The sequence below is a fragment of the Lonchura striata genome, chromosome 3, assembly GCF_046129695.1.
Source record: "Lonchura striata isolate bLonStr1 chromosome 3, bLonStr1.mat, whole genome shotgun sequence".
Lineage (NCBI taxonomy): Eukaryota > Metazoa > Chordata > Aves > Passeriformes > Estrildidae > Lonchura > Lonchura striata.
The window spans coordinates 36,850,163-36,871,407 of record NC_134605.1 but is presented as its reverse complement, the minus strand read 5'-3'; the positions used below and the strand labels follow the sequence as shown (position 1 = coordinate 36,871,407).

Here is a 21,245-nt window from a genome sequence, read left to right as displayed (position 1 = left end):
CTCATAAGAAGGAATTAGAGCAATAAGCTGATTCCTGAAAGCCTAGCAAGCAGTGTCACTTAAGTGTACTAAACATTCCAAAGAATAATAATGAGCTCCCTGATGATTACAGTTCACTTTGGAATGAATAAAAGTAATTAATTAATATAGACCCAAAAATTAGGAATTCTTTCAAGATTGTCATGAGTATGGAAGAATAGTGGAAAGATCTTCCTGTAGCAGTCCTAAGATGGAAAGAAGAACAGAACCGTAACAGAGTCACCAACAAAATAAACAGGAGGTAACTGCATATCAGGGACCTTGAAGTGTTCTAACAGGAGGCGACTGCATATAGTATTGTCATTGCTTCTGGTAGTAAAGTCTGTAGTATGTACTGATAAACAATCTTGCTCAGTGTGAGCAATTTAAAAGTTACTACTGATAATAGCAGTACTATTATATTAGTACAGAGTTCCTCTTTCTTGGAGGACTTGGAGTCCTCTTGTGTAAAGGAGTTCTTTACAGTTCCTGCGAAGAGTTTGCAGGAGAGACTCCCTTCCTTGCAGACCTTATAGTGTAAATGAATAAAGCAGACAAATGATGGGATGGGAATCAGTAGCTTAGCTTGTCCTCAATCAGGGAATAGAATTAAGTTGTTTCCCAATTATGTACCATTTCTTTTAGACAGTGTTTCCTCTATAAGGTAAAGCTAGAAAATACTGTTTTTTAAAACAGAAAAGGACTAAGCATGTGTTAAGTAGCAGTCTTATTAGTTTTGTGCTAACAGCTGTGCTCCCCTGAGACAGCTTCTGAGTCAGTGTTAGCTTGCATTTGGCTACAGCATAGGCTTGAGGTGTGGAGCATAGGTTTCACGTGAATTTGATTTTAACTGCACCCATCCATATAGGTGCTTGCCTAAAATAATTGATAGATACATTCAAAAAACCTTGAAGCATGCCTAGAAGTTATTGTTAAATACTGTGAGCTCATAAACATAACTGAAAATGAGAAAAAAGGAATAGCACAATTGTAGTAGCAACATAGATGATCATCTATGCAGAGGAGGGAAAAAAGAAGTGATGGGGAGAAATGGTCCTGTCTTTTATCAGGAACAGGTTACAGAATGGAACAATGGAACAACTGAACAATGGAATATTGCATTTCATTGAAGAAGGACCTTATGTACATAAATGTATAGCAACCTTCCCGCTCTCTAAGCACAGAGCTTCCAGTAGTTCTTATATTGCCTTGTTTCATTTTAATGAGGGTTCAAAGAAGAAACCAAGTGACAGAGCAAAATGTGTCCCTAAACAGGAAAAAATACCCATGTGCAATTATAAAGTACTGAATGCTAAGATTAGATTGGGTCTTTTGACGTAGTTGCTGCTTTGTGCTACACTTTTATATATAGGATACCAAACCACTCACAGAAACAACTTTGATACTCAGCAGTTTTGTGGGTTACAGAATACTGTTGAGCCAACATTTGCATACTTAAATGCTGTTTGTAGAGAATTGCCCATAGACAAACTGACTAAATCAATCATCATATGTGAAATTCAAAGATAAAAAAATCATTTTATGTATGTGCGTGTTTAAATCAGTATTTTTGGTCAATATTTGATTGATCTATGAGTCTTTTTTTTCTTGTAAAGCTGGAAGAGATGTGTGTTGTACTTCTTCAAAACAGGAAAAGCTAGCTGAGTTGTACTTAGGTATATTATACTAACAGGGAAATCTAGAGATGCTACATCTGTGTTGCCAGATAATGTGGGCTTGGCAAAATGAGAGGATGGCAGTACTGTTCACTCTTGGTTTACCTGTTTTTGGTTTTTTTTTTTTTTTCCTATTCACACTTTTGACAGCTATAGACTCACTGTGACAACAGAGATGTGTTGAATAAAAGTTTCCAAGACTTGTGTTTGGCCTGATGGTATTACATACAGTGCATGTGGAAAGTACCACAGAGCCATATTTACTGTGATACTAAGCCAGGGCTAGCTCAGGTCTCCAGATTTTCTGTATTGTTACTTTCTGAAGTATTTTCTGTGTTTCGACTTTCCAAAGAGCTCCCTGCTGATTACAGTTCACTTTGGAATGACTAGAAGTAACTAATTAGTATAGACCCAAAAATAGGAATTCTTTCAGAAGGTTGTCATGAATACAGAATATTGGAAAGATCTTCCTGTAAAATTGTGTAAAATTAAGAAAGAGGATACACTGCTCATAATTGTTCTAGCAGATCAAAGTCTAATTGCATTTATAGATGAGACCTTCAATCCCAGAAACACATTTCCATTCTGCTTTTAAATGCACTTGTATTCTATTCTTTTTATGCTAAGTTTTTTCTGAAATTAGAAGACTATGAAAAATATTCAACTTTCAAAAAGTGAGTGGGCTCTTTGTGTTGAGGGCTACAGATTCTAATATAGCCTTAAAATTTTATGTGTCCTTCTTGATTCTTCTGAATTTTCTTGATGTGTTTTTGCTGGCCTGCTGATGATTGATTAAAATGTGACAGGATTATCAGTGCAAACTTTCTTCAGTGTGCACTCAGTGCAAATGTGGTCTTAATTTCTAGATGTACCTAGGTTTTGGTGCCTAGATGTATTCTGTATTGTCTGCTGAGTCTGGCTCAAGGATCCCTGGAATAGGGAGGTTGGTGCCAGTGTTCTTATACTGACTCATACTATTTTTGTATGACCTATGCTGCTCTTTTAGATTAATTTCTAAATTTCTAAATATGAGTTTATCTTGTTTTTCCCTTTGCTGACAGTTTAAGTAAGTTGTGAATCTATTGAATTAATTCTTATTCCATGGATAGTTGTTATTACTTTCTTTATGTTCTAACATGTTCAGGCAACAGATGAATTTTACTTAAAATTAATTTCTCTTAGTCTATTAAAATTCACTCTATTGAGGCCATTAAGAGAATTTTGTGAAATATATTTTTGAAAAAGCAGTTGCTTTGTGTGGGTCTGACAGAGAGAAACTGCAGTAGTGCTTGCATGAAATGCATTATGCTGATAAGAAACTCCTCTGGCAAAACACTCTAGTTCTTTTCAGGACATATATAGCATTTCAGAACAAAATTATCTTGAAAATTGCCCCAATATTAGATGTGCCTTTTGTTTTCCACCTACATACTTGCATTAGGCAGACACTTGTTGAGTCTTTTCCCATTGTCATGAGTATAACTCAATTAATATGTTTATAATGCTGTCCATTTTATACTTTAGATCCATCTTTAGGTTGCAGGAGAGAAAATGTGTAAGCAAAAACTTTAAAAAGTAGTAGTCGTTAAAGTGGTGGCAGTGAGTAATAATTTTTATGAGTCTCTAAATCATGACCATAAAAGAAAGGTCAGCCCACATCTTTCATTCATCACATTTCTGAATTGCTTTGGTGAAAAAATGTTTAGCATACAGAACATCATTACTAAAAACTGTACTTGAATAAACAGAAGGTGAAGAATAATAGAGATATTTTCTACCTTTTTCCTTTCTTTCCCTTAAAGGAAAAACGAGGGTATTCATTGTTCTACTAGACTACATTTATAAGGAAGTATCGATAGAGACTATGTACTTCATAATTCAGAACTGAAATAGAACAATAATTTGCAAATATTTGTATTGTCTCAAAAAAAGGAGCAAAGATTAAGATTTGATTAACACTTTACATAGTGAAATTACTGGATTAAGAAATGGGAAATTGTGGCAGAGTATCTGTGAATTCTTTTTTAACATTAAAAATGTCTCAGGAAAATAAAATTGTAAAGGAAGAATGGAAGGTGTTGGATTTTTTTTTAAACAACAGGTAGCAATATGGTATGCTCCTTAATGGAAAGGTGGGATGTGGTTCCTTGCCATTATTTCTTGGTTTTGTTTTAATTCTACTTATCTAAATCTTTACAGCTCTGATTCTCTGAAATATCATCTGTAATACATTTATATTTGTCATTATCAAGGTCACAGAGCTATTTAATTAACCATTCTGGGTTTCCCTTATTTATTTTTCAATGTTTTGCACTAATTGTCATTGAAAATGTTGGAGGGAAACTTGAATGTTTCATATATGGTTACAGTTTTCATCACAGATGAACCTCCATACTCTAGGGGATGCAGAATTATTCCTGTGAGGCATGGCTTTTATGTGTGATGGGAGGAAAAAAAAAAAAAAACAACTGAGTTGCATTATGATAGCAAAGGCCCCATGAAAGTAAATAAAATGGTTCATCCTAAGGAAAATAACATTAGTACAGACTCAAAGAGAAAGACAATAATTTTAGGAGTTGTTGAAGCAAAAGTACGTATGTATTTCCTTATGTATCCTTGGAGCAACACTCAATGCATTTACAATTCCTTGAAGTTTTCTTATTCACTTGAAAGTAAAGTGTTTTAAAAAAAACAGTAATTAGAAATACAGTAGAGCAATACAATTTTGTCTCTTCATTTAGACTAAATAAAGTAGTAAAAGTACCTGTTCCTCAAATGAATAATTTTCCTCATATACAAACCAGGTTGTTTTTTCATTTTTTTCAGGTAAAATATTGGCTCTGTTTATTTAGTGAAAATTATACCACTGATTTTCTATGAGCCAGTATTTTCCCTCTCGTTTTCTCTCCCATTAATTTCCCCTGTCACTTATTCTCTCCCTCTTCTTCTCTCTCCCTTTTTCTCTTACAAACACACAAAATCCTTACTGTCCTGGGGAAGCTTCTCAGCTAGTGTGAAATGATGGACCTTCCATCCATAGAAGTTATGGGTGTGATTCCCATTGCTGTGGAGTCCAGTTTTTAGTGTTGTTTCTGAATTAATTAATCAGTATTTTATTCACTTGTATTGCTTTTCTTATTATTAATTTCCCACAGTTCAAGCCACTTTTCCTGCTTCCATTTCTGCTTTTCCCAATCAATTCCAGGACTTTGAAATCCCCTTCCCATCCAATATCGGTTGCCTATTAAACCAGCTAAGTCTAAGAAATAATGGGGAGAGAATGACAAAACAAAGTTGCCTTGTGGATCTACTCTATCTGCCAATTGAGTGGGAATTTCCTTCTATGCATAGTTCTGTCTTTTATTGTGTGATATGCTTCTGTATCATCAGGTGACCTCCTTGTTTCCTGATCTCCTTGTATGAAACCAAGATATCTATGTGTGCTAATGTATAAAAGGTCATCACCTTATTTTAGGTAATTTTGAAAAGGTGAGTAAATGTTGACAGATTTTGGGTGATGAGGTTACACTTCTCATGAAGAGACATAGAAAAACCCCCAATCTTCTAGTTTTGTGGTAGAAATAATAATTAAAAAAAAGTTATACCAATAATGAAACATCTTTAAACTGCAAAAACATTTCTAATACAGTTTTTCCCTATTAACTATTTGACATAAAACAGTACGATGGAAGCATATAAATGTTTTATTGTCATATATTTGGTATGCATGATATACCAGAGCTCTGACTTAATGATTTGTTTCTTATGCAGCTCATACCAAATTATCCTATAAAATACTTTTACTGTGCTACCGTACCATCTTTAACATAGCAATCTATTCATTTGTATCTTTCATGGTATGCAGCAAATTGTGTATACAAAAAAATAAATGTATGGAAGTATGTTTAAGGAAAGACAATAGTAGCTACTCACCTCTTTAACCGATATCATATAACCTTTATTCCTGCCTTATTTTCATTACCCTAGGTGGTAATTTTGGGTCTTTGTTTACTATTTATCTTGCAGCAGTGTGTTTATTACTACAGTTTAAGCACATCTAATTTAAAGTGTCAGAGCTTTAGGAAAGGAAGAAACAATCCAATTTTAAAGCATCTTAATGTTTCTACTGACAGAATCTTATAGCAAAAATGTCTCAAAGACCATAAATGGCAATAAATAAGTTAAAGTGACCAATTGAATATTTACCATTCTTAACATTATTCTTTATGAAAGTGTCCCTTCTTTATTAACAGTGAAAACTGCAGTGCCTTTCTTATGAGTGTACTAAGATGTTTAGCTTTATAATATTAGTGTATTTGTTTCTGGAACTAAGTAGTAGTGGAAACCTTTGTTAGTTTTCTAAAAAGAATTTAATTTTTTTTTTTTTTTTTTTTGCTATGACAAATAAAGGAAGTGAGCAAGTGGTGCAACAACACAGCACAGTATAGGTAACAAGGGGAAGAAAGGATACATGCACATGCCATGCTGAGTATCAGAAGTCTAGAAGAATTGTGGGAATTTCAGATAAAAATGCTTCAGGTAGACCTGAACAGTTTGACAAAGAAGATTATGCTTATTTATATTGTTTACTAATCACCACCATTTTTACTAAATGTGGTGGTGTCCTGGGTTGTAAGATAAGCTTGTATTCTAATTGCCATCTGTTGAAGGGCAGGTTTGTTATCTCTTCCAAAGAACAATGGTTTGCTCCGAAGAGGTAATGGTTTGTTAATGGGCCATTGACTGACTCACTTGCAGGGCTGGTAACGTAACACCATCCCATTGTGAGATGCTCCACCCAGAGGGGGAAGCCAAGCACTCTTTTATTGTATAAAGTGGTACCTCTGGGGGACAGAGCAGCTCTCTCTCTCTTTACGGGATTCCCAGAGGAGCAGCTCTCTCTTTGCGGGATTTCCCAGAGAAGCAGCTCCTTCGGCGGAATTCTCAGAGAAGCGGCTGGAGCGCAGTGAGGCGGCGGCAGCGGAGCTCAGAGGCGGCCCAGGCGCAGAGGAAGACCGGCCCCAACTGCCACCAGATCTTCAGAGAAAACTATACCCTTCTAAAGATCACCACTTCAGCTGCAATTCATCAGCCACTGCAAGAGGAGCAGCTATCATTTCAACCGGACTGCTACCAACACCCCGAATCCTCAGGTTGTGGACTTTATCACTAGTTTTGTTTGTACCGATTGCATTTGCCTTTTTAAATTGTTGTCTAGTTTTCTCCTAGTAAAGAATTGTTACTCCCGTTCCCATATCTTTGCCTGAGAGCCTTTTAATTTAAAAATCCTGGTAATTCGGAGGGAGGGGGTTTACCTTCTCCATTGCACAGGAGGCTTTTGCCCTCCTTCACAGACTCCTGCCTTGTCAAACCAAGACAGGTGGTGATTTGATGAGCAGCCAAAGAAAAAAATTTATGGCAAGGCTCATGAAGTACCGGAGTACTTTGTCCTACTAGGCAGGAAAGCAAGAGATAAGAAAAAGGGTGAGATATACTATAGATGACTGCAAAAGCATGGAAATGCAAGGAATTGAATTGCAAAAATATATGAATTGACAGTAACCACTAGCAAGCCCATTATCTAAAGCAAAACAAACAAAACAAATGGTACATTTTCAGTGCATTGATATCACTTGCACTATCACTTAAGACTATTTGTGGACAATATTAAGAAGTAAGTTTAAGGTCTGGCACCTAAAATAGTAGAGATGAACATGTTATCACTTTTAAGAGATGTGATTACATTACAGAAATCAACCTTATGTGGTAGACCCACTTAGTAATCAGAATCATGTGATTCTTTACGCTTATCATCAGATAAGACTAAACAGTTTTATCTTGCAAAATCATAATTTTTTTAAAAAATTAAGAATACTAGACATTTATTCAGTAAATTAAAATAAAAAAGAGATTAAAATAAAAATCCAAATTGAAGAGCAGCAATCCATGCAGGTCTATTGTCTGGGAAACCAATTTATGAAATACTTCAGCTCATTTACCTGACTTGAGCTATGCAGTGAATGCATTGCCTGCAACACTAAGTTGAAACAAAATACTAAACTTGCTCAGTATACTTAATATTTATTACTATTTTTATTGAAGGCAGATACTAGGAATGGTTATCCTATAATCCATCAAAGCAACTGAGGAATTATGTAGGGCCGAAGTGTGTGCAATTCTAAGTCCGTTATAGGAAACCAGGTTTGGGGAGGTTGAAGCTCTAGCCATTGATTTGGTGGGGTGTATTTTCAACTACAAATGTTGGCCATATAAGCACTATTCAGCCAAGTAAGCATTTAGCCTTATTAGGAATTAGAACTACAAGTTCTTATTTCAGAAGATTGGAGAAACTGGATGCAGTAACACATAAGAGTGTTAGTACCTACACTATATGCTTGCAATAATTTGTGCACTTGCTTTTCAGAGGACCATTCTGTAAATGCCATCCTTTATCACTGCAGAGGTAATAAAAACAGCATCTCCAGAAGTGTTCATTTCCGATGGAATTCATTGCTGATCTCATCTATTTAAGTGAATGCAAATGAAAGCTCTCTCCTGTTTCTCTGAAGGATTGATGCATTTCTGACTTGTGAGCAATGCTCAGTGTCAGTCTTCAGAGACAAATGGAGGAAGATTGACACAGAATGGGTTCATGCTTCAAGTAGCCACAGGATTTAATCTCCTTGCATCTCTGGGTGTATATGTGTCAGTCATAAAGCAATCTTTGAATTACTTATCTCCTGACATAATTCAAATCTCTCCAAAATGTTATTTTCCTATTAAAAAGAAGGATTGGCTTTGCAAGGCCCCAGTGGGCTGTAGAAAATACTGAAAAAATAGTTATCAATAAATAGATTAAATATAGAACTGGAGAAAGAGTTCATTTTGTTCACTTTTATGGAAACTTCCATATGTTCTGTTGTTTCACTACATTAGAGACATGCTACTTCCATTGTAATGTAAGTTAGTGTGATGTATTGTGTATTTATACTTAAAACTAAAAATTGAATTTTTCTAGCAGCAAAAAACAGTAACAGCCCTGCAGAATATAAACCAACTCACAAGTTAGGCCACTACCTGCCATTTTAAAGTTGTGCTGTACTGGAGGCTATTAGTCAACACCAGGGTTTTTAGTGGTGCTTACTTAAGAGAAGTTGCATTAGAGTCCAAAGGAAGAGAGTATTTGAGAGGGAAATCACCTTTCCTAAAGTGAGAGAAGGATGAGGTTTGCTTTGGAGGCTTGTTTTGCCATTGCCCACTTTGAAATTGCTTTGTGGTAGGTTTGTTAGGTGCCTTTTGAAATTGTCAGCATGCCAATGCTTTTTTAAAAGATGCATACTGGGGATAGCATGAGAGGTCCTGTTGCTGAAGTATTGTGTCATGTCCTGACTTCATTACACTACAGCAAGGGAGCTGAAATATGCTTTTTATAGTCTTTATAACTCAATAATCATAATAGTTCTGTAACTTTTGGTTGTTTTTTGTTTCCATTTTATTGAGGAAAATGTTATTTAAAGACAATGACTTATTTGGCTGTGTTAGGCTGGAAGCTTCCTGCAAGACTCAGAAAAAACTTCTGACATTCACTTATATTTCTGATAGAAATATTTTCATACTAATTTTTTTTGACCATTTTTCATTGTATTAGTAATTTATATCCATGTGACTTGATTTTTTTGGAATGCATTAATTAATTTGCAGCCACTCATTCTGGGATGTGGACTGCTGATTTTGATCTGAAAGAGCTGCTACACCCTGCTGCTATGAGTCCAAGTGACTTACAGTGCAACCTGCCTATATTGCTGCTTTTGAATTTAAGTCTACTCTTATGTAGACTAAGTGAGAGGTCCTTTTCAGTTCTTCTGTAATCAAGGTACACTGACTGTGCAAGAAGTCCACTTTCTGCACACCCTACTTTATTCACTTCTTATTCAAACTTTTTGGTTGTTGTTTTTGTTGTTTTCAGTTGAGTTTGCTGTCAAGATTTTGTCCAATGCAGAGTTCAGGTTGATGATCTGAGGTCTCACATACCAGTTTTTGCAGATTTCCTATCCTGGGGCTGAAAATGTATGAGTCAAACTTGCAATCCTTTTTATCCAACTTCCATTTAAACTTCTGGGCTTTGATGTTTTTGTTAGTTCTGTGCTTTACTCTTCTTCAATTTATTCACTTTTATGTAAGAAAGGTCAAATGCTGTACATAAAGGAATGTTCACATTTTGAACTGAGTGCAGAAGAACTGTGCTGCTACAATTCTTCCCTTCTGCCTAGAGCAGTCTTCCTTTCAGTTCACTGGGAAGATGTGCATTTTGTTATGCAATATGTGGCTGGTTAATGCATAAAGCTTGCTCCCAGTTAATTTTCAGCTGTTGGTTTGGAAACAACAGAACTGGAAAGCAAAGGCATATGTTAATGATGAACACATACATTAGGATGCCCATAAGGTGACTCTGCCTTGACAGTGGAGTTGGACTAGATCCCCAAAGGTTCCTTCCAACCTTAACAATTCTGTGATTGCTTGATATTTGTTTTTAAAATAACAACCAAACAAAGAGTTTTTCTTGCCATTGAAAAAAAAAAAATCCCATCTTTGTTAGTTTTGGAATTCAAAGTTACATTTGGACTGTCATAGTTTGTAACTGATTCTACTTAACTCCATTCTGTATTTCCTGTCTGTCCTAACCATGAACACAGAAGATATACACAGATGAATAACCATGGGTTTGTTGCTTGTACAATAAGAAAACTCTCTGAAAAGATCTTATTACAAAGTGACCTAGTCTTGTATGATAATGATTACATTGCAACTGCAGATTGGTTAGTTTCATTTAACTATTAAAGATGGCAGCCCTTTATAGTTTCCTTTGGAAGATGCTGTGCTTTCAGAATGTCCTATGTAGCCTGCATGTGTTGAATGTACAGTATATATATATATATATATATATATATATATATATATATATATATATGTACACATATGACTTTCTAGTCTTTCTAGCTCCCAGTAGAAAGTCAGCCCAAAGCCAATGTTTCGTTTGCCCTGTTGTAGGTATTTGGAAGATTTAGGAGGGAACTTTCATTGCAAGTTACTAATATTTACTGGTTGTTTTATTCACAGTAAGTATATATCTTAACTGCATCCCGTACATATCTTTCAGATTTTGAATAATTTGGGCATCTGCATCAGGGTTGATCAAATGCTTTCCAAAATGGTTAAACACGTGGTTCAAGAAGGACATTTCCCATTATTATAATTCACTAAATATTCTGGTTCTAAAAGCTTTTTATATATTAGAGGTTCTGGTAATAGAAAGCCTAGTTGTTTCAATTTCTTTTCATGCTTCAGAAACTAATAGTGTTCAAATTCTAGATGAAGAGAAACAACCTGAAGGCATTAGGTGGGAGTTGCATTGCTTTAGACTGGAAGTAATCATTTCCCCATCCTTTGATTTTATGCTGGTTTTCAATTGCTAACGGTTTTCAAGAGGAGAATATATGGAATCAAGCTGTAGAATATAATACCCTGGCTTTTTCTAGGGTTTGCCACATAACTGAGCACCAAATGAACACAATCTCTATATTTTCCAGGCTTAAGTAATGTGGAATTAATCTGTGAACAGCTGTATTTGCTCAAATATTTCTTTGAAATATGGTTTTAACAGAAAAGAGCAATTGTTCAAAATAAGTGTATTCAAACAGAGAATTGTTTAGGAATATCTGGAATTGAAAGTACTTAACACCTGAGACATGAGGCATCTAATGCTTCTGTCATACAAAAACAGCAGCAGAAATTCATCATGTCTTTCCATGCTCTGGCCAGCCTTGGAACCTCTAAGAGATACATCTTATGGAGATAAATGCTGCTAGATGTGCAGGAGGAAGAAACCTCAAAGCATACCCTGATTTACCCTTTTTTTTTTTTTTTTTTTTTTTTTTTTTTTTTTTTTTTTGTTTTGTTTTGTTTTGTTTTTTGATAGGGTAGTTGTCTTGCAATGTGAAGTAATAGCTGACAGTAGTATATTTTCCCTCCTAAATACAACCATAAAATTCAAGATAAATTTTAATTTAATGAACTTTAAATAGCTTTAAATAAAATTGAGTTGGCAAAAATGTGTGATAATTTAGCTCAAAGTGTCCTCTTTCTCCCAGATAAGACTCAATTAATTGGCATTTTCTGGATGTAAAAAGTGTCTTTTTAGCCAATTTCAGGGTATTACATGCTAATACTAGTTTAGCATATTTTGATACAAATTTATAATGCATAAGAACTGAGTCTTGGTAAATGCTGAGAAAAGACTAGTTCAGAAAATAGTGAAATTTATGAAAAATAAATAAGATTGGTATGCTTCTGTTACAAACAAACAAATATATAATTTGTTGCTGCAGGTTTGTTGCTAATTCTTTCCTAAACTAATGAACATCAGCTAAATTGCTGACCTCAGTTGTTTGTTTCATAGTCCAATCACCCTCCATGCAAAGACACTCTTCAGTACTCATAGTACTTTGTCTTCCTTTCCAGCATGCGATGTATTACAGTTCACTTAGTTACTAATTCATTGAATTTATTGATTTTAAACAAATATTGTCTCACCTTCATCTTGGCAGAATACCTACATAATTTACAGTATTTTACTTCTGTGTTGGAAGTGTTGGGTGACTTTTTTCTTAATTCATAGACAAGAGGAAATATGAAGAACATGCAGACTTTAGGAAGCCTTTGAAGGACTTATTAAATCATCAGGATAACTGCAACAGATATAGTAATATTATGTTCTGTTGCAAAATACAAACTATAGGTTTATCTGGATGTTATCTTTTCAGATAAAGGTGTGCCATTCCTTGTGAAAACTTTGCTATTTCTCTTCAGGTTAGATAACAGACACCTTCATGTCAAAATATTGAAGTGTCTTTCTGAAAACAGCTGAAAAGTCCTGCTTATTCTTTCTGAAAATATTCTGGGTTTTTCTATAAACATCTCACAGTCACTGAACACATCTGGCATTTTCTCCATTGGGTATTTCTCTTCAGAAATAAAAAAATGTCATATTTTTAAAAATCTGCTACCATGCTTGGGCTGTCAAGTATTTCAGGAAAAGAAATATATGCTTAGATATTAATTTATATTTTGATATTATTGAAAGTCAATGGAATTTAATAGGTTGCACACCTTCTGCTGCCACATGCTACATGGATAGTCCTCTTCCATTAGAAGTACATATTATTTGTTTACTTGTCTCACTTTTGAGGTTGTTGAAGCATAACTATAACATCTTAATTTAAAAAAAAAATCATATAGGAACTTGACTTGCTATTAGCATATTTAGTAAGGTTTTTTTTCTAAGTAGAGAGACTCTGAGCCAATATTATCAATATATGACTCTTAGAGCAAGCTACCAAAGCACAGGATCTAGGGGAAAGACCAAACTAAGACTTGAATTTAAAGTGATATGAAAGATGGAAGATAATTAGAATTCATGTTCCTTCCTGTGATCCTATTCAGTCCTTTGTTAAATCCAAGTAAAAAAAAGGAAGAAGAAAAAAAAAAAAAAAATCCAATTCTGCAACATTTCTTGAGAGGGTCATGGTAGCCATCTGCTTACTTCATACACTTCTGGGGCATATAGTGATCGCTCTTAAAATTTGCCCTCTGCTAATTAAAAGTAAATAAAGAAGTATTTTATGCTGATATTCACTAACAGAAAGCATTTTCTTTATGCAATATTAAAGTCTAAGTAACTTCTCTTCAGAGCTAGTTCTCTTTTCAATCAATAGAAGAAAGACAGCAATCAAAGAAAATATTCTCAGACTTCACTCTCTAGGCCCAGCAAGACAAAACATGACCTAAAATTTTAGTAAACTAACATGTGCTATTGTTCTTTTAAGTAGGTTAAGTAAGTAAAAGAGTTAAATATAGATTAAAATTATTTATTGTAACTGGAGACTCTGGAGAGTCTCTGACCCACTTCTACAGAGTTTGCTCTTAAAAATTCCTGCACTGAGCTCTGGTCTCTGGAGCTCATATTGTCACTTTTTTGTGGACCCGCATTCTCCAGGCTTGCTTTGGCAGATGGTTTCATTCTCTGCTGTCTCTCTTCCAATTTCAACCTGGTCAATCAACACTTGCTGTTCTTATGCCCTCACTGTTCTGGTCCCTGCAGTTTCTAGATGTCTGCCAAATATTTTATCAGTTTTACCATGTCACAATGAATGTGTTTATATTATGTAATTATGAAATTGCTTCCTTTTTTTCATTCAGTGAAAACTATCCCTCATTAGACAATCATTAGAAAGTACATATATTTTTTTAATTTAAGTGCTAAATATCTTTCTGTCAGTGTTGGTTATTGTTTGAATGGCATTAAGTGGTTATTTAGTCTGCGATTTCTAATAGCAGGCTTTAACTCTGATTAGTATCAATTATTTTTTCATTATTAGCAAATTCCAGGAAATAGAAACGTATTCCTTAGTGTTTCCCAGTAAAACACATTCTAATGCATACAAAAACACTATTATACAATATCCAAATGTATTTCAAGTTAAATATTTTTTGATGATATGTCTGTTTTTTTCATGATGAGTTTCCATACCATGCAAAATTCTGGTGGTACACGTGGAAGACATGTGTTATTGCTCAGGCTGGCACACACTTGGGTGTCTTGCTGATTTCAGGGACCAACACTCCCTGTTTACAGTATGACTCCAATATGCAGTGGATGTCACTCGGCATCTTCACATGATGAGAGCATAGAGCAGCATCCTGCTTTTTCCAGAGCAGTTAGAACTCTCTCAATGAACAAACAGCTTAAGGATGTCTACAGCTACCAGCTGAGTATCCATGTTAGATGAGAGCATAAAGGCAACTGTGCCCTGTACCTGAGGTACTACAGTAATGAGCTCTAGAAATGCTGCCAATGGATAAACTTCCGCTTCAGAAACAGATGAAGAAACAGCCACTGCAAAACTGCCAGCCTACTTTCCAGACTATTCCAGTTTTAATTATCTTGTGTTTTGGATTTGTGTAAACACAGGGTTAATAATATAGAGATGTTTTTGTTGTTGCTGAGCAGGGCTTGCACAGCAGAGAGCCAAAGCCTTCTCTGCTTTTCTGTCACACTGGTGAGGAACTTGGGAGCGTATGGGTGGTCGGCAGGAGACACAGACAGGTTGGGTGACCCCAACCAACTGAAGGGATATTCCCAACCATATGGCATCATGCTTAGCAAAGCAGAGGGGGAGAAGAAGGAGAAAGTGAGGGACATTTGGAGTAGCCATCCAAATAGCTATTCCAGTGAAGCAGGCTCTCATGAGAAAATTCTTGGAAAGAGGCAGGGAACAGGATAGTTGATAGATTCTGTGTAAGCCCTGATTTTGTTATTGCTGATCAGCAATATCAAAAGCATCTCTCTATTATTAACCCTGTGTTCTGTACAAATCCAAAACACAGGACAACTCAAATTGGAATAGTCTGGAAAGTAGGCTGGCAATTTTTCAGCTGTATTTAATACTTTGTATACATGGAGCATTTATTATTTTTTAAGACTAAACTCCATTAGGGATTTGTTTGGAGGCTCCTCTTCTGTGCATTTCTTCCCTGCCCTGGTAATAAAAGACCCAGTTCTGGTGTAGCACATTAATCTAGTCCTTACATCCTTAATGTGCCAACTGTTTGAATCTATGGCCATGGCCTCCAGCAGGATAGGAGGAGAAAGCCTTTTCTCCTAGGTGATCTTTCAAATATTTCCCGCCCTGCTGCCTTTCCTGATTTGTTTTTCAGCACAGAGTCTCTATTACAGTCTCCTTTAGAGCCCCAGAGTGTTCTTGAATTTCATTTAAGTTTGGAAATTAACTGCCAGTTTATTTGTTTTCTTAAGATGTTGTTTAAGGTTCAAGAAAAGCTCTCTTTTCATTCATTGACAAAGGAATCACTTCTGTTAGACTTCTGTTCTCATCCCTAATTCAAGAAGTACTTTACCCATGGGTGATAGTTTCCTATCTAAGTGTTCTAAAAAATAGTTCTAAAGCTACAAAGATTCTTCTGTTTATAGCTACCATACCTCTTTGTGTGGCAGTTTAGCAGAAAGGAGATTATTTTATTCAGAGAAGCATTTCCCTAGAGCTACAGAGCTGGTCCTGGGGTCTTTACATTCAAGGAAGTCTAAAGCAGAGAAAGGTTGCAGCATACCCTGCCCTTTTTATTTCAGTGAAAACTGAACACAGAGGGCAGAAACAGCAAGGTTAAAAGAAAGGTTTAACCTTCAAGGTTAAAGGAAAGCATGTACAGAGTAAATAAAAATGCAATTAAAAAAATACACACACATACTAAAAGTGCTAAACCAACCTTTCTTTATTCTTTTTCTCAGTTCAGAAAAAAGTGTGACCCTAAACCACTTCACCTTAAGGGTAACCCAATTATTTTCATGTTTGAATTTCACATTTTGAGAGTTTGTGGTCTGTGGTGGATTTCTTTAAGAGAGGAGAGCTTTCATTCAAATGAGCAGCATCAAAATATTTAATATTCTAAATTACATTTTATTATTAATATGACTTGAGTAATTTCAGCATCCAAAGCAAATCTGTTGTGATTTCCAGGGAAAGAATGAACAGGTCAAAAGGACTCTCTACTGTTGGAAAAAAAAGAAGGTATCAATGGATCTTGAGCAGCTCCCAATGGAACCCATCTCTAGCAGAAATAAAAAAAAAAAATCTCAATACAATCCTAAGTGTTTATTCTTTGCAGGTCATCTCTGTAGAAGAAGCAAAGGAAGTGGGAATTTTTTTTTTTACATGAGAAGTGTCTGTTCATACAGCTATAAAGTATGAAATCTTGGAGTTCAGGAAAAAAATAAAAGGTTTGCTGATGTGGTATTCTTATTTTCATCAATAAAGTATTTTATATATGTGCTGGCTCGATGAAAGCTGCTCAATTGAGAACTTGTTGTCAGTTATGAAAATAAAATTAGATTATTTCTTTTTTTACAGTGCTATAAAATGCATAGACTTTGTAAAAACAAAATCCAGCCATGCTTTCTTACTCTCCCAGAACTGAATTTTGCATATTAAATCCTTTAGTCCACTCTAAATTGATTATTTTTGAGACATTCTTATACTGGTAAATATAAAATACTTATTTTATTGGACTGTTGCATGAAAAAAATCATCAATTGGAGTAAATTTTTAGTGATACTGTGTTGTGGACAATGTAATGGCATTAGCAGAACAGAAACAATTAAGTATACATCTGACAACAGTAAAGCTTTAGATAGCAAGAAATTCTTCTAGCGAGTGTATTCACCTGTCAGTTGTTACTGCTTGGGTGCTGCAAGTGCATCTGGAAGAACGTGGGGCTATATTTGAAGGTTCCATGTGAGGCTGGTCTCAGAAGAGCCAAGTACTTGTTCAGACCTTTACAAGAATAATTGCAAGACTTTCCAGATCTTTTCAGTCAGCTGAAATTATATGTTAAATGAAATTGCCAAGGGATTATTTGGTTTTTTTTTTTTTTTTTTTTTTGTTTGTTTTTTTTTTTTTTTGTTTTTTTTTTGTTTTTTTTTTTTTGGTGCAGATTACTCTTGATTTGTTGCTTTAACTCTAGTCTCCGAGTTTATGTATTACAGCTTCTTTCCTGTTGTGGCGCGGTACACGCTCCTCGCCGCGGCACTCCTCGCCGTGCCGTGCTGGGCGGTGAGGGAAGAGAACGGGCGGCCGCTTTCCCCCTGCAAGCTCTGCAGTTCAGTTCGTGGCGCGTGGGGACGGACAAAGGCAACACGGGACTTGGGGGTGAACGGGATGGTTTTATTCAATGAGCCCCAAGACCCCGGCGGGCGGGGGGCAAAGGTTTTATACAGAACTCAGGAGGACGGGTGTAGGAACAGCAACCAATGAGGGAATAGCAGGGGAGGAGTTTAGGGCAGAACTAACATCTGGAAGCTGAGGAGGGGGCTAGAATGAATGACAGGGAAGGTTCTAGGGAAAGGGGCAGGGAAAGGGGGGTTGGGGGTGGGGAAACAGATATTAAACTAATATTAAATGAAAGAAAAACACACCACCGCATCTCCCTCTTTTCCTTTACAAAAAGAAGGAGAATTCTGTGGTTTAAGCAAATTAATAAAACATGCAAATAATATAAAATTATATGATAACATTGTAAATTACTTAAAGGACATGAAAGACACATTATTGCATTTATAGGGCAGGAAGAGTAGTAATATCCTAAATTAGACATAAGACTGTATAAAACTTGCTGTTTTGCTGCTCTGAGTAACAATCTAAAATAATGTAAATAATTGAAATAATTGAAATAGAATTGAAATCAGATAAAGTCAGGCGATTGAAATAAAATGAAATAGTTAACAGAAATTAAATTAAAAAACTGAATTAGAATGATTAAAATTACAACTATCTAATTTAAATAAAATAATTAAATGGAATTATTGGAATTAAATATAATAAAAAATCAACTAAATATAACTAATAAATTTTTAAATTTCGCAGCAATGCAGCAAGCCTGAAGCGATATAGTAGCTGAGTGATTCCTGTAGCAGTAATGGTTAAACACAGCCTTTAAGTCAAAAAATATCAGAAAAGACTGAATTAATTATAATTACAACAAAACAACTTAATATAAAATCAAATTGTAACATTATATATTATTAAAAAAAAACATAAATTGAAAGACATTAAAAAATGATAAACTAATTGTGATTACAACATATGAAACATATAAAAACTTCATTTGGAATATATAAAATTGTCCTAAATGAAAGTCCAAATTAAGGGTACAAAGTACAGTAGGATTTGTAACTTCATCTGATTTAGAATTTGCTTCGTCGCGGCGCTTGCAATGTTTAGCTTCTCAAATTCTTAAAGCAGAGTCAGCGGATAACGGTGCTTGTCTTAAAGCAGAGTTAGCGGATAGCGATGTGGTTTGTTTAATTTGAATGTCTGTTTGAGAGGTGGGCATAATATCTTAAGTATTAATTAACTGGGATGGTATTTCTTTCTATAAAATATAACTCAACAAACAGATTATTCAAAAATAATCAAAAGCAAAAAGAGGAATTCGTAGTTAAATAAAAAGGAATATTGGGTAGGGTACATTAAGGAATAGGGTAGGGGAATCAGACAATCACTTAATTAGTGATTGTCATGATTAACAGGGGGTATCGGTAAGGGGTGGACCGGGGCGCCGCCATTCCAGGGGGAAGACAAAATGACGGATCCTTAGTCCCGGGTTTCGGCTCCATTTCCTCGGGAGAAGATCCCTCCCGACCTTCCCCTCAGAGGACAAGCCCGAAGAAGGATTGGGGAATATCCAACCCCGCCTCCCCACAATAGGGACTAGCCTCGTGCAGGGACGGTGCAGGGCTGTTGGGAGAGAAATGGGACTGGCGGGAAGCCAGGGGCGGAAAAGAAGGGTCAAGGCGGGAAATGGGTCCCGAGCGGCGTGGCCAGCGCCATCTTGGGAGGGGTGCCAGATATACTGCACTTGGCCTGAGCAGTGTCCGGCAGGGCACTTGGGGCGGCTCGGCCACAGCAATCCCCAAGGGAGGATAGGAAAGGGTTGTAGGAAAGTCCAAGGGGATGGGGGCATAGGGAGCTTCACAGAAGCAAAAAGGGGAAATCTATAGGAGGGGGGGGGGGCCGCCCGACGCAGCTGGATGTCGGCGCAATGTGTGGGTGTAAAGGGCCCCTTTTAACAACTCTCCTATAGCTAACGTGTCGCCCTCTTAGCTGATCCCTACTGGTGTCTTTTCTACCCCCTCCGTCCAGCCCAGAATGGGGAGGGGAGGATAGAGAAGACAACTTTTTCGAGGAGAAGAAAAAGTGATCTAATCTAGGTCCCCACAGAAGACTAGGCGAAGGATAGCACTCAGTGCTAGCTTCCCCCAGAAAAAGAAAACCCACCTGCTTGCCAGGGACATGCAAGGCTACAGCCCCAGTCTGGGCGCAGATGGGGGTTAAAACGTGAGAAAAAAAAAAGGTGGCAGACCCAGCCGCCCGTCGGGGCGATCCCCACCCCGTGTAGCCTACCTTACCTTGCAGGCTCGGACGGAGATGGCTTGGATCTTCTCCTCGACTCGATGGAAAAGTTGCGCTGAAAACTGGGGATGTTCCTTCCCGGTTTTAGCCCTTCCGGAAGCCTGGGTGTTCCCGTTAAACCAAGACTCGTCCCCAAAGCCTTGGTTTCGGCCACTATCAGCCTCCGGTGGTCTCGCTGCAGATGCTGACCGAGGAACCTCTTCTCGGTCAGCCTTTCTTCAGGCTCCCCCGAGCCGCTGCCAAAACCGCTCTCTGTGTCCTCGGGTAAGTCTGCCCACCAAAAAGCTCTGCAGCCCGGCTGCCCGTGCAGCGCGGCTGCTTCCGGGCGGGAAGATGGCGAGAACAAAGAGGGTCCCGGAGTGTCAGTTTTTCGCTCGGCGCTCAGCTCCTCTTAGCATCAGGCAGAGCTTTTACGGCCGTAGATGTTCCTCTTCCCTCCTTCTTCTTCTGTGAGGCAGGCGCCCCCATGAATTTGCCCGTTTTTTTTACAAGACGAAGGAGGGAACCATCCTCTCGCTACCATATGTTGTAGCGCGGTACACGCTCCTCTCGCCGCGGCACTCCGAGCCGTGCCGTGCTGGGCGGTGAGGGAAGAGAACGGGCGGCCGCTTCCCCCTGCAAGCTCTGCAGTTCAGTTCGTGGCGCGCGGGGACGGACAAAGGCGACACGGGACTTGGGGGGGAACGAGATGGTTTTATTCACTGAGCCCCAAGACCCCGGCGGGCGGGGGGGCAAAGGTTTTATACAGAACTCAGGAGGACGGGTGTAGGAACAGCAACCAATGAGGGAATAGCAGGGGAGGAGTTTAGGGCAGAACTAACATCTGGAAGCTTTCTGATGATATGCATAACTGAAAAATGCCTGGGCAGCCCTGTGCAGACCTTGTTTTCTTGTTTATTATGTTCTAATTTTGCAACTTAGATTGTCCTACATGTATTCTTTAACCAGCCTAAGCATTTAGTGAAGCTGGATGATATTATTTACTTTAGGCTTATATATATATATATATATATATATATATATATATATACATATATATACACATATATATATATATATATAAGACAATAGAACTTGCCTTTCATCCCATCTTTCAAAAACATAGTAATTAATTTACAGCAGCATCAGAATCCACTGTGAATTTGGATCCTGAAATGTAAATCTGAGATTAAAAATAATGTGTACTATAATTGGGGTTTTTTGCTTTTATTTCCTTCCAGTGATTTTCATTAGAAATTAAGTAGGTTTTTTTTCTATTTAAGAACACACTTGCAGTATTAAACACTTGATTAGCTTAAAACTAAGAGGATTCAAAACAAAATTCTTCATGCATGGTTTTCAGCTTCAAGTAAGATATAACAGAATAAAATAAATGTTAATTAAATACCTCTGGTGCTGTCTTAGGTTGTGCAGAAAGAAAATTAGAGGCGCCAAAACTCAAGCAGGACTTAATCTGGCTTCTACCTGAAAGACAAGGAAAATGTTTCTATAAATACATCAGCAACAAAAGGAG

General features: G+C 36.9%; 1 protein-coding gene across 1 annotated transcript in view; it reads left to right on the top strand.

The window, feature by feature from the left end:
* The window catches only part of PRKN (parkin RBR E3 ubiquitin protein ligase), a 681,559-nt gene that overhangs the window by 131,089 nt on the left and 529,225 nt on the right, over positions 1 to 21,245 (top strand). The gene's annotated exons all lie outside the window — the stretch shown is intronic.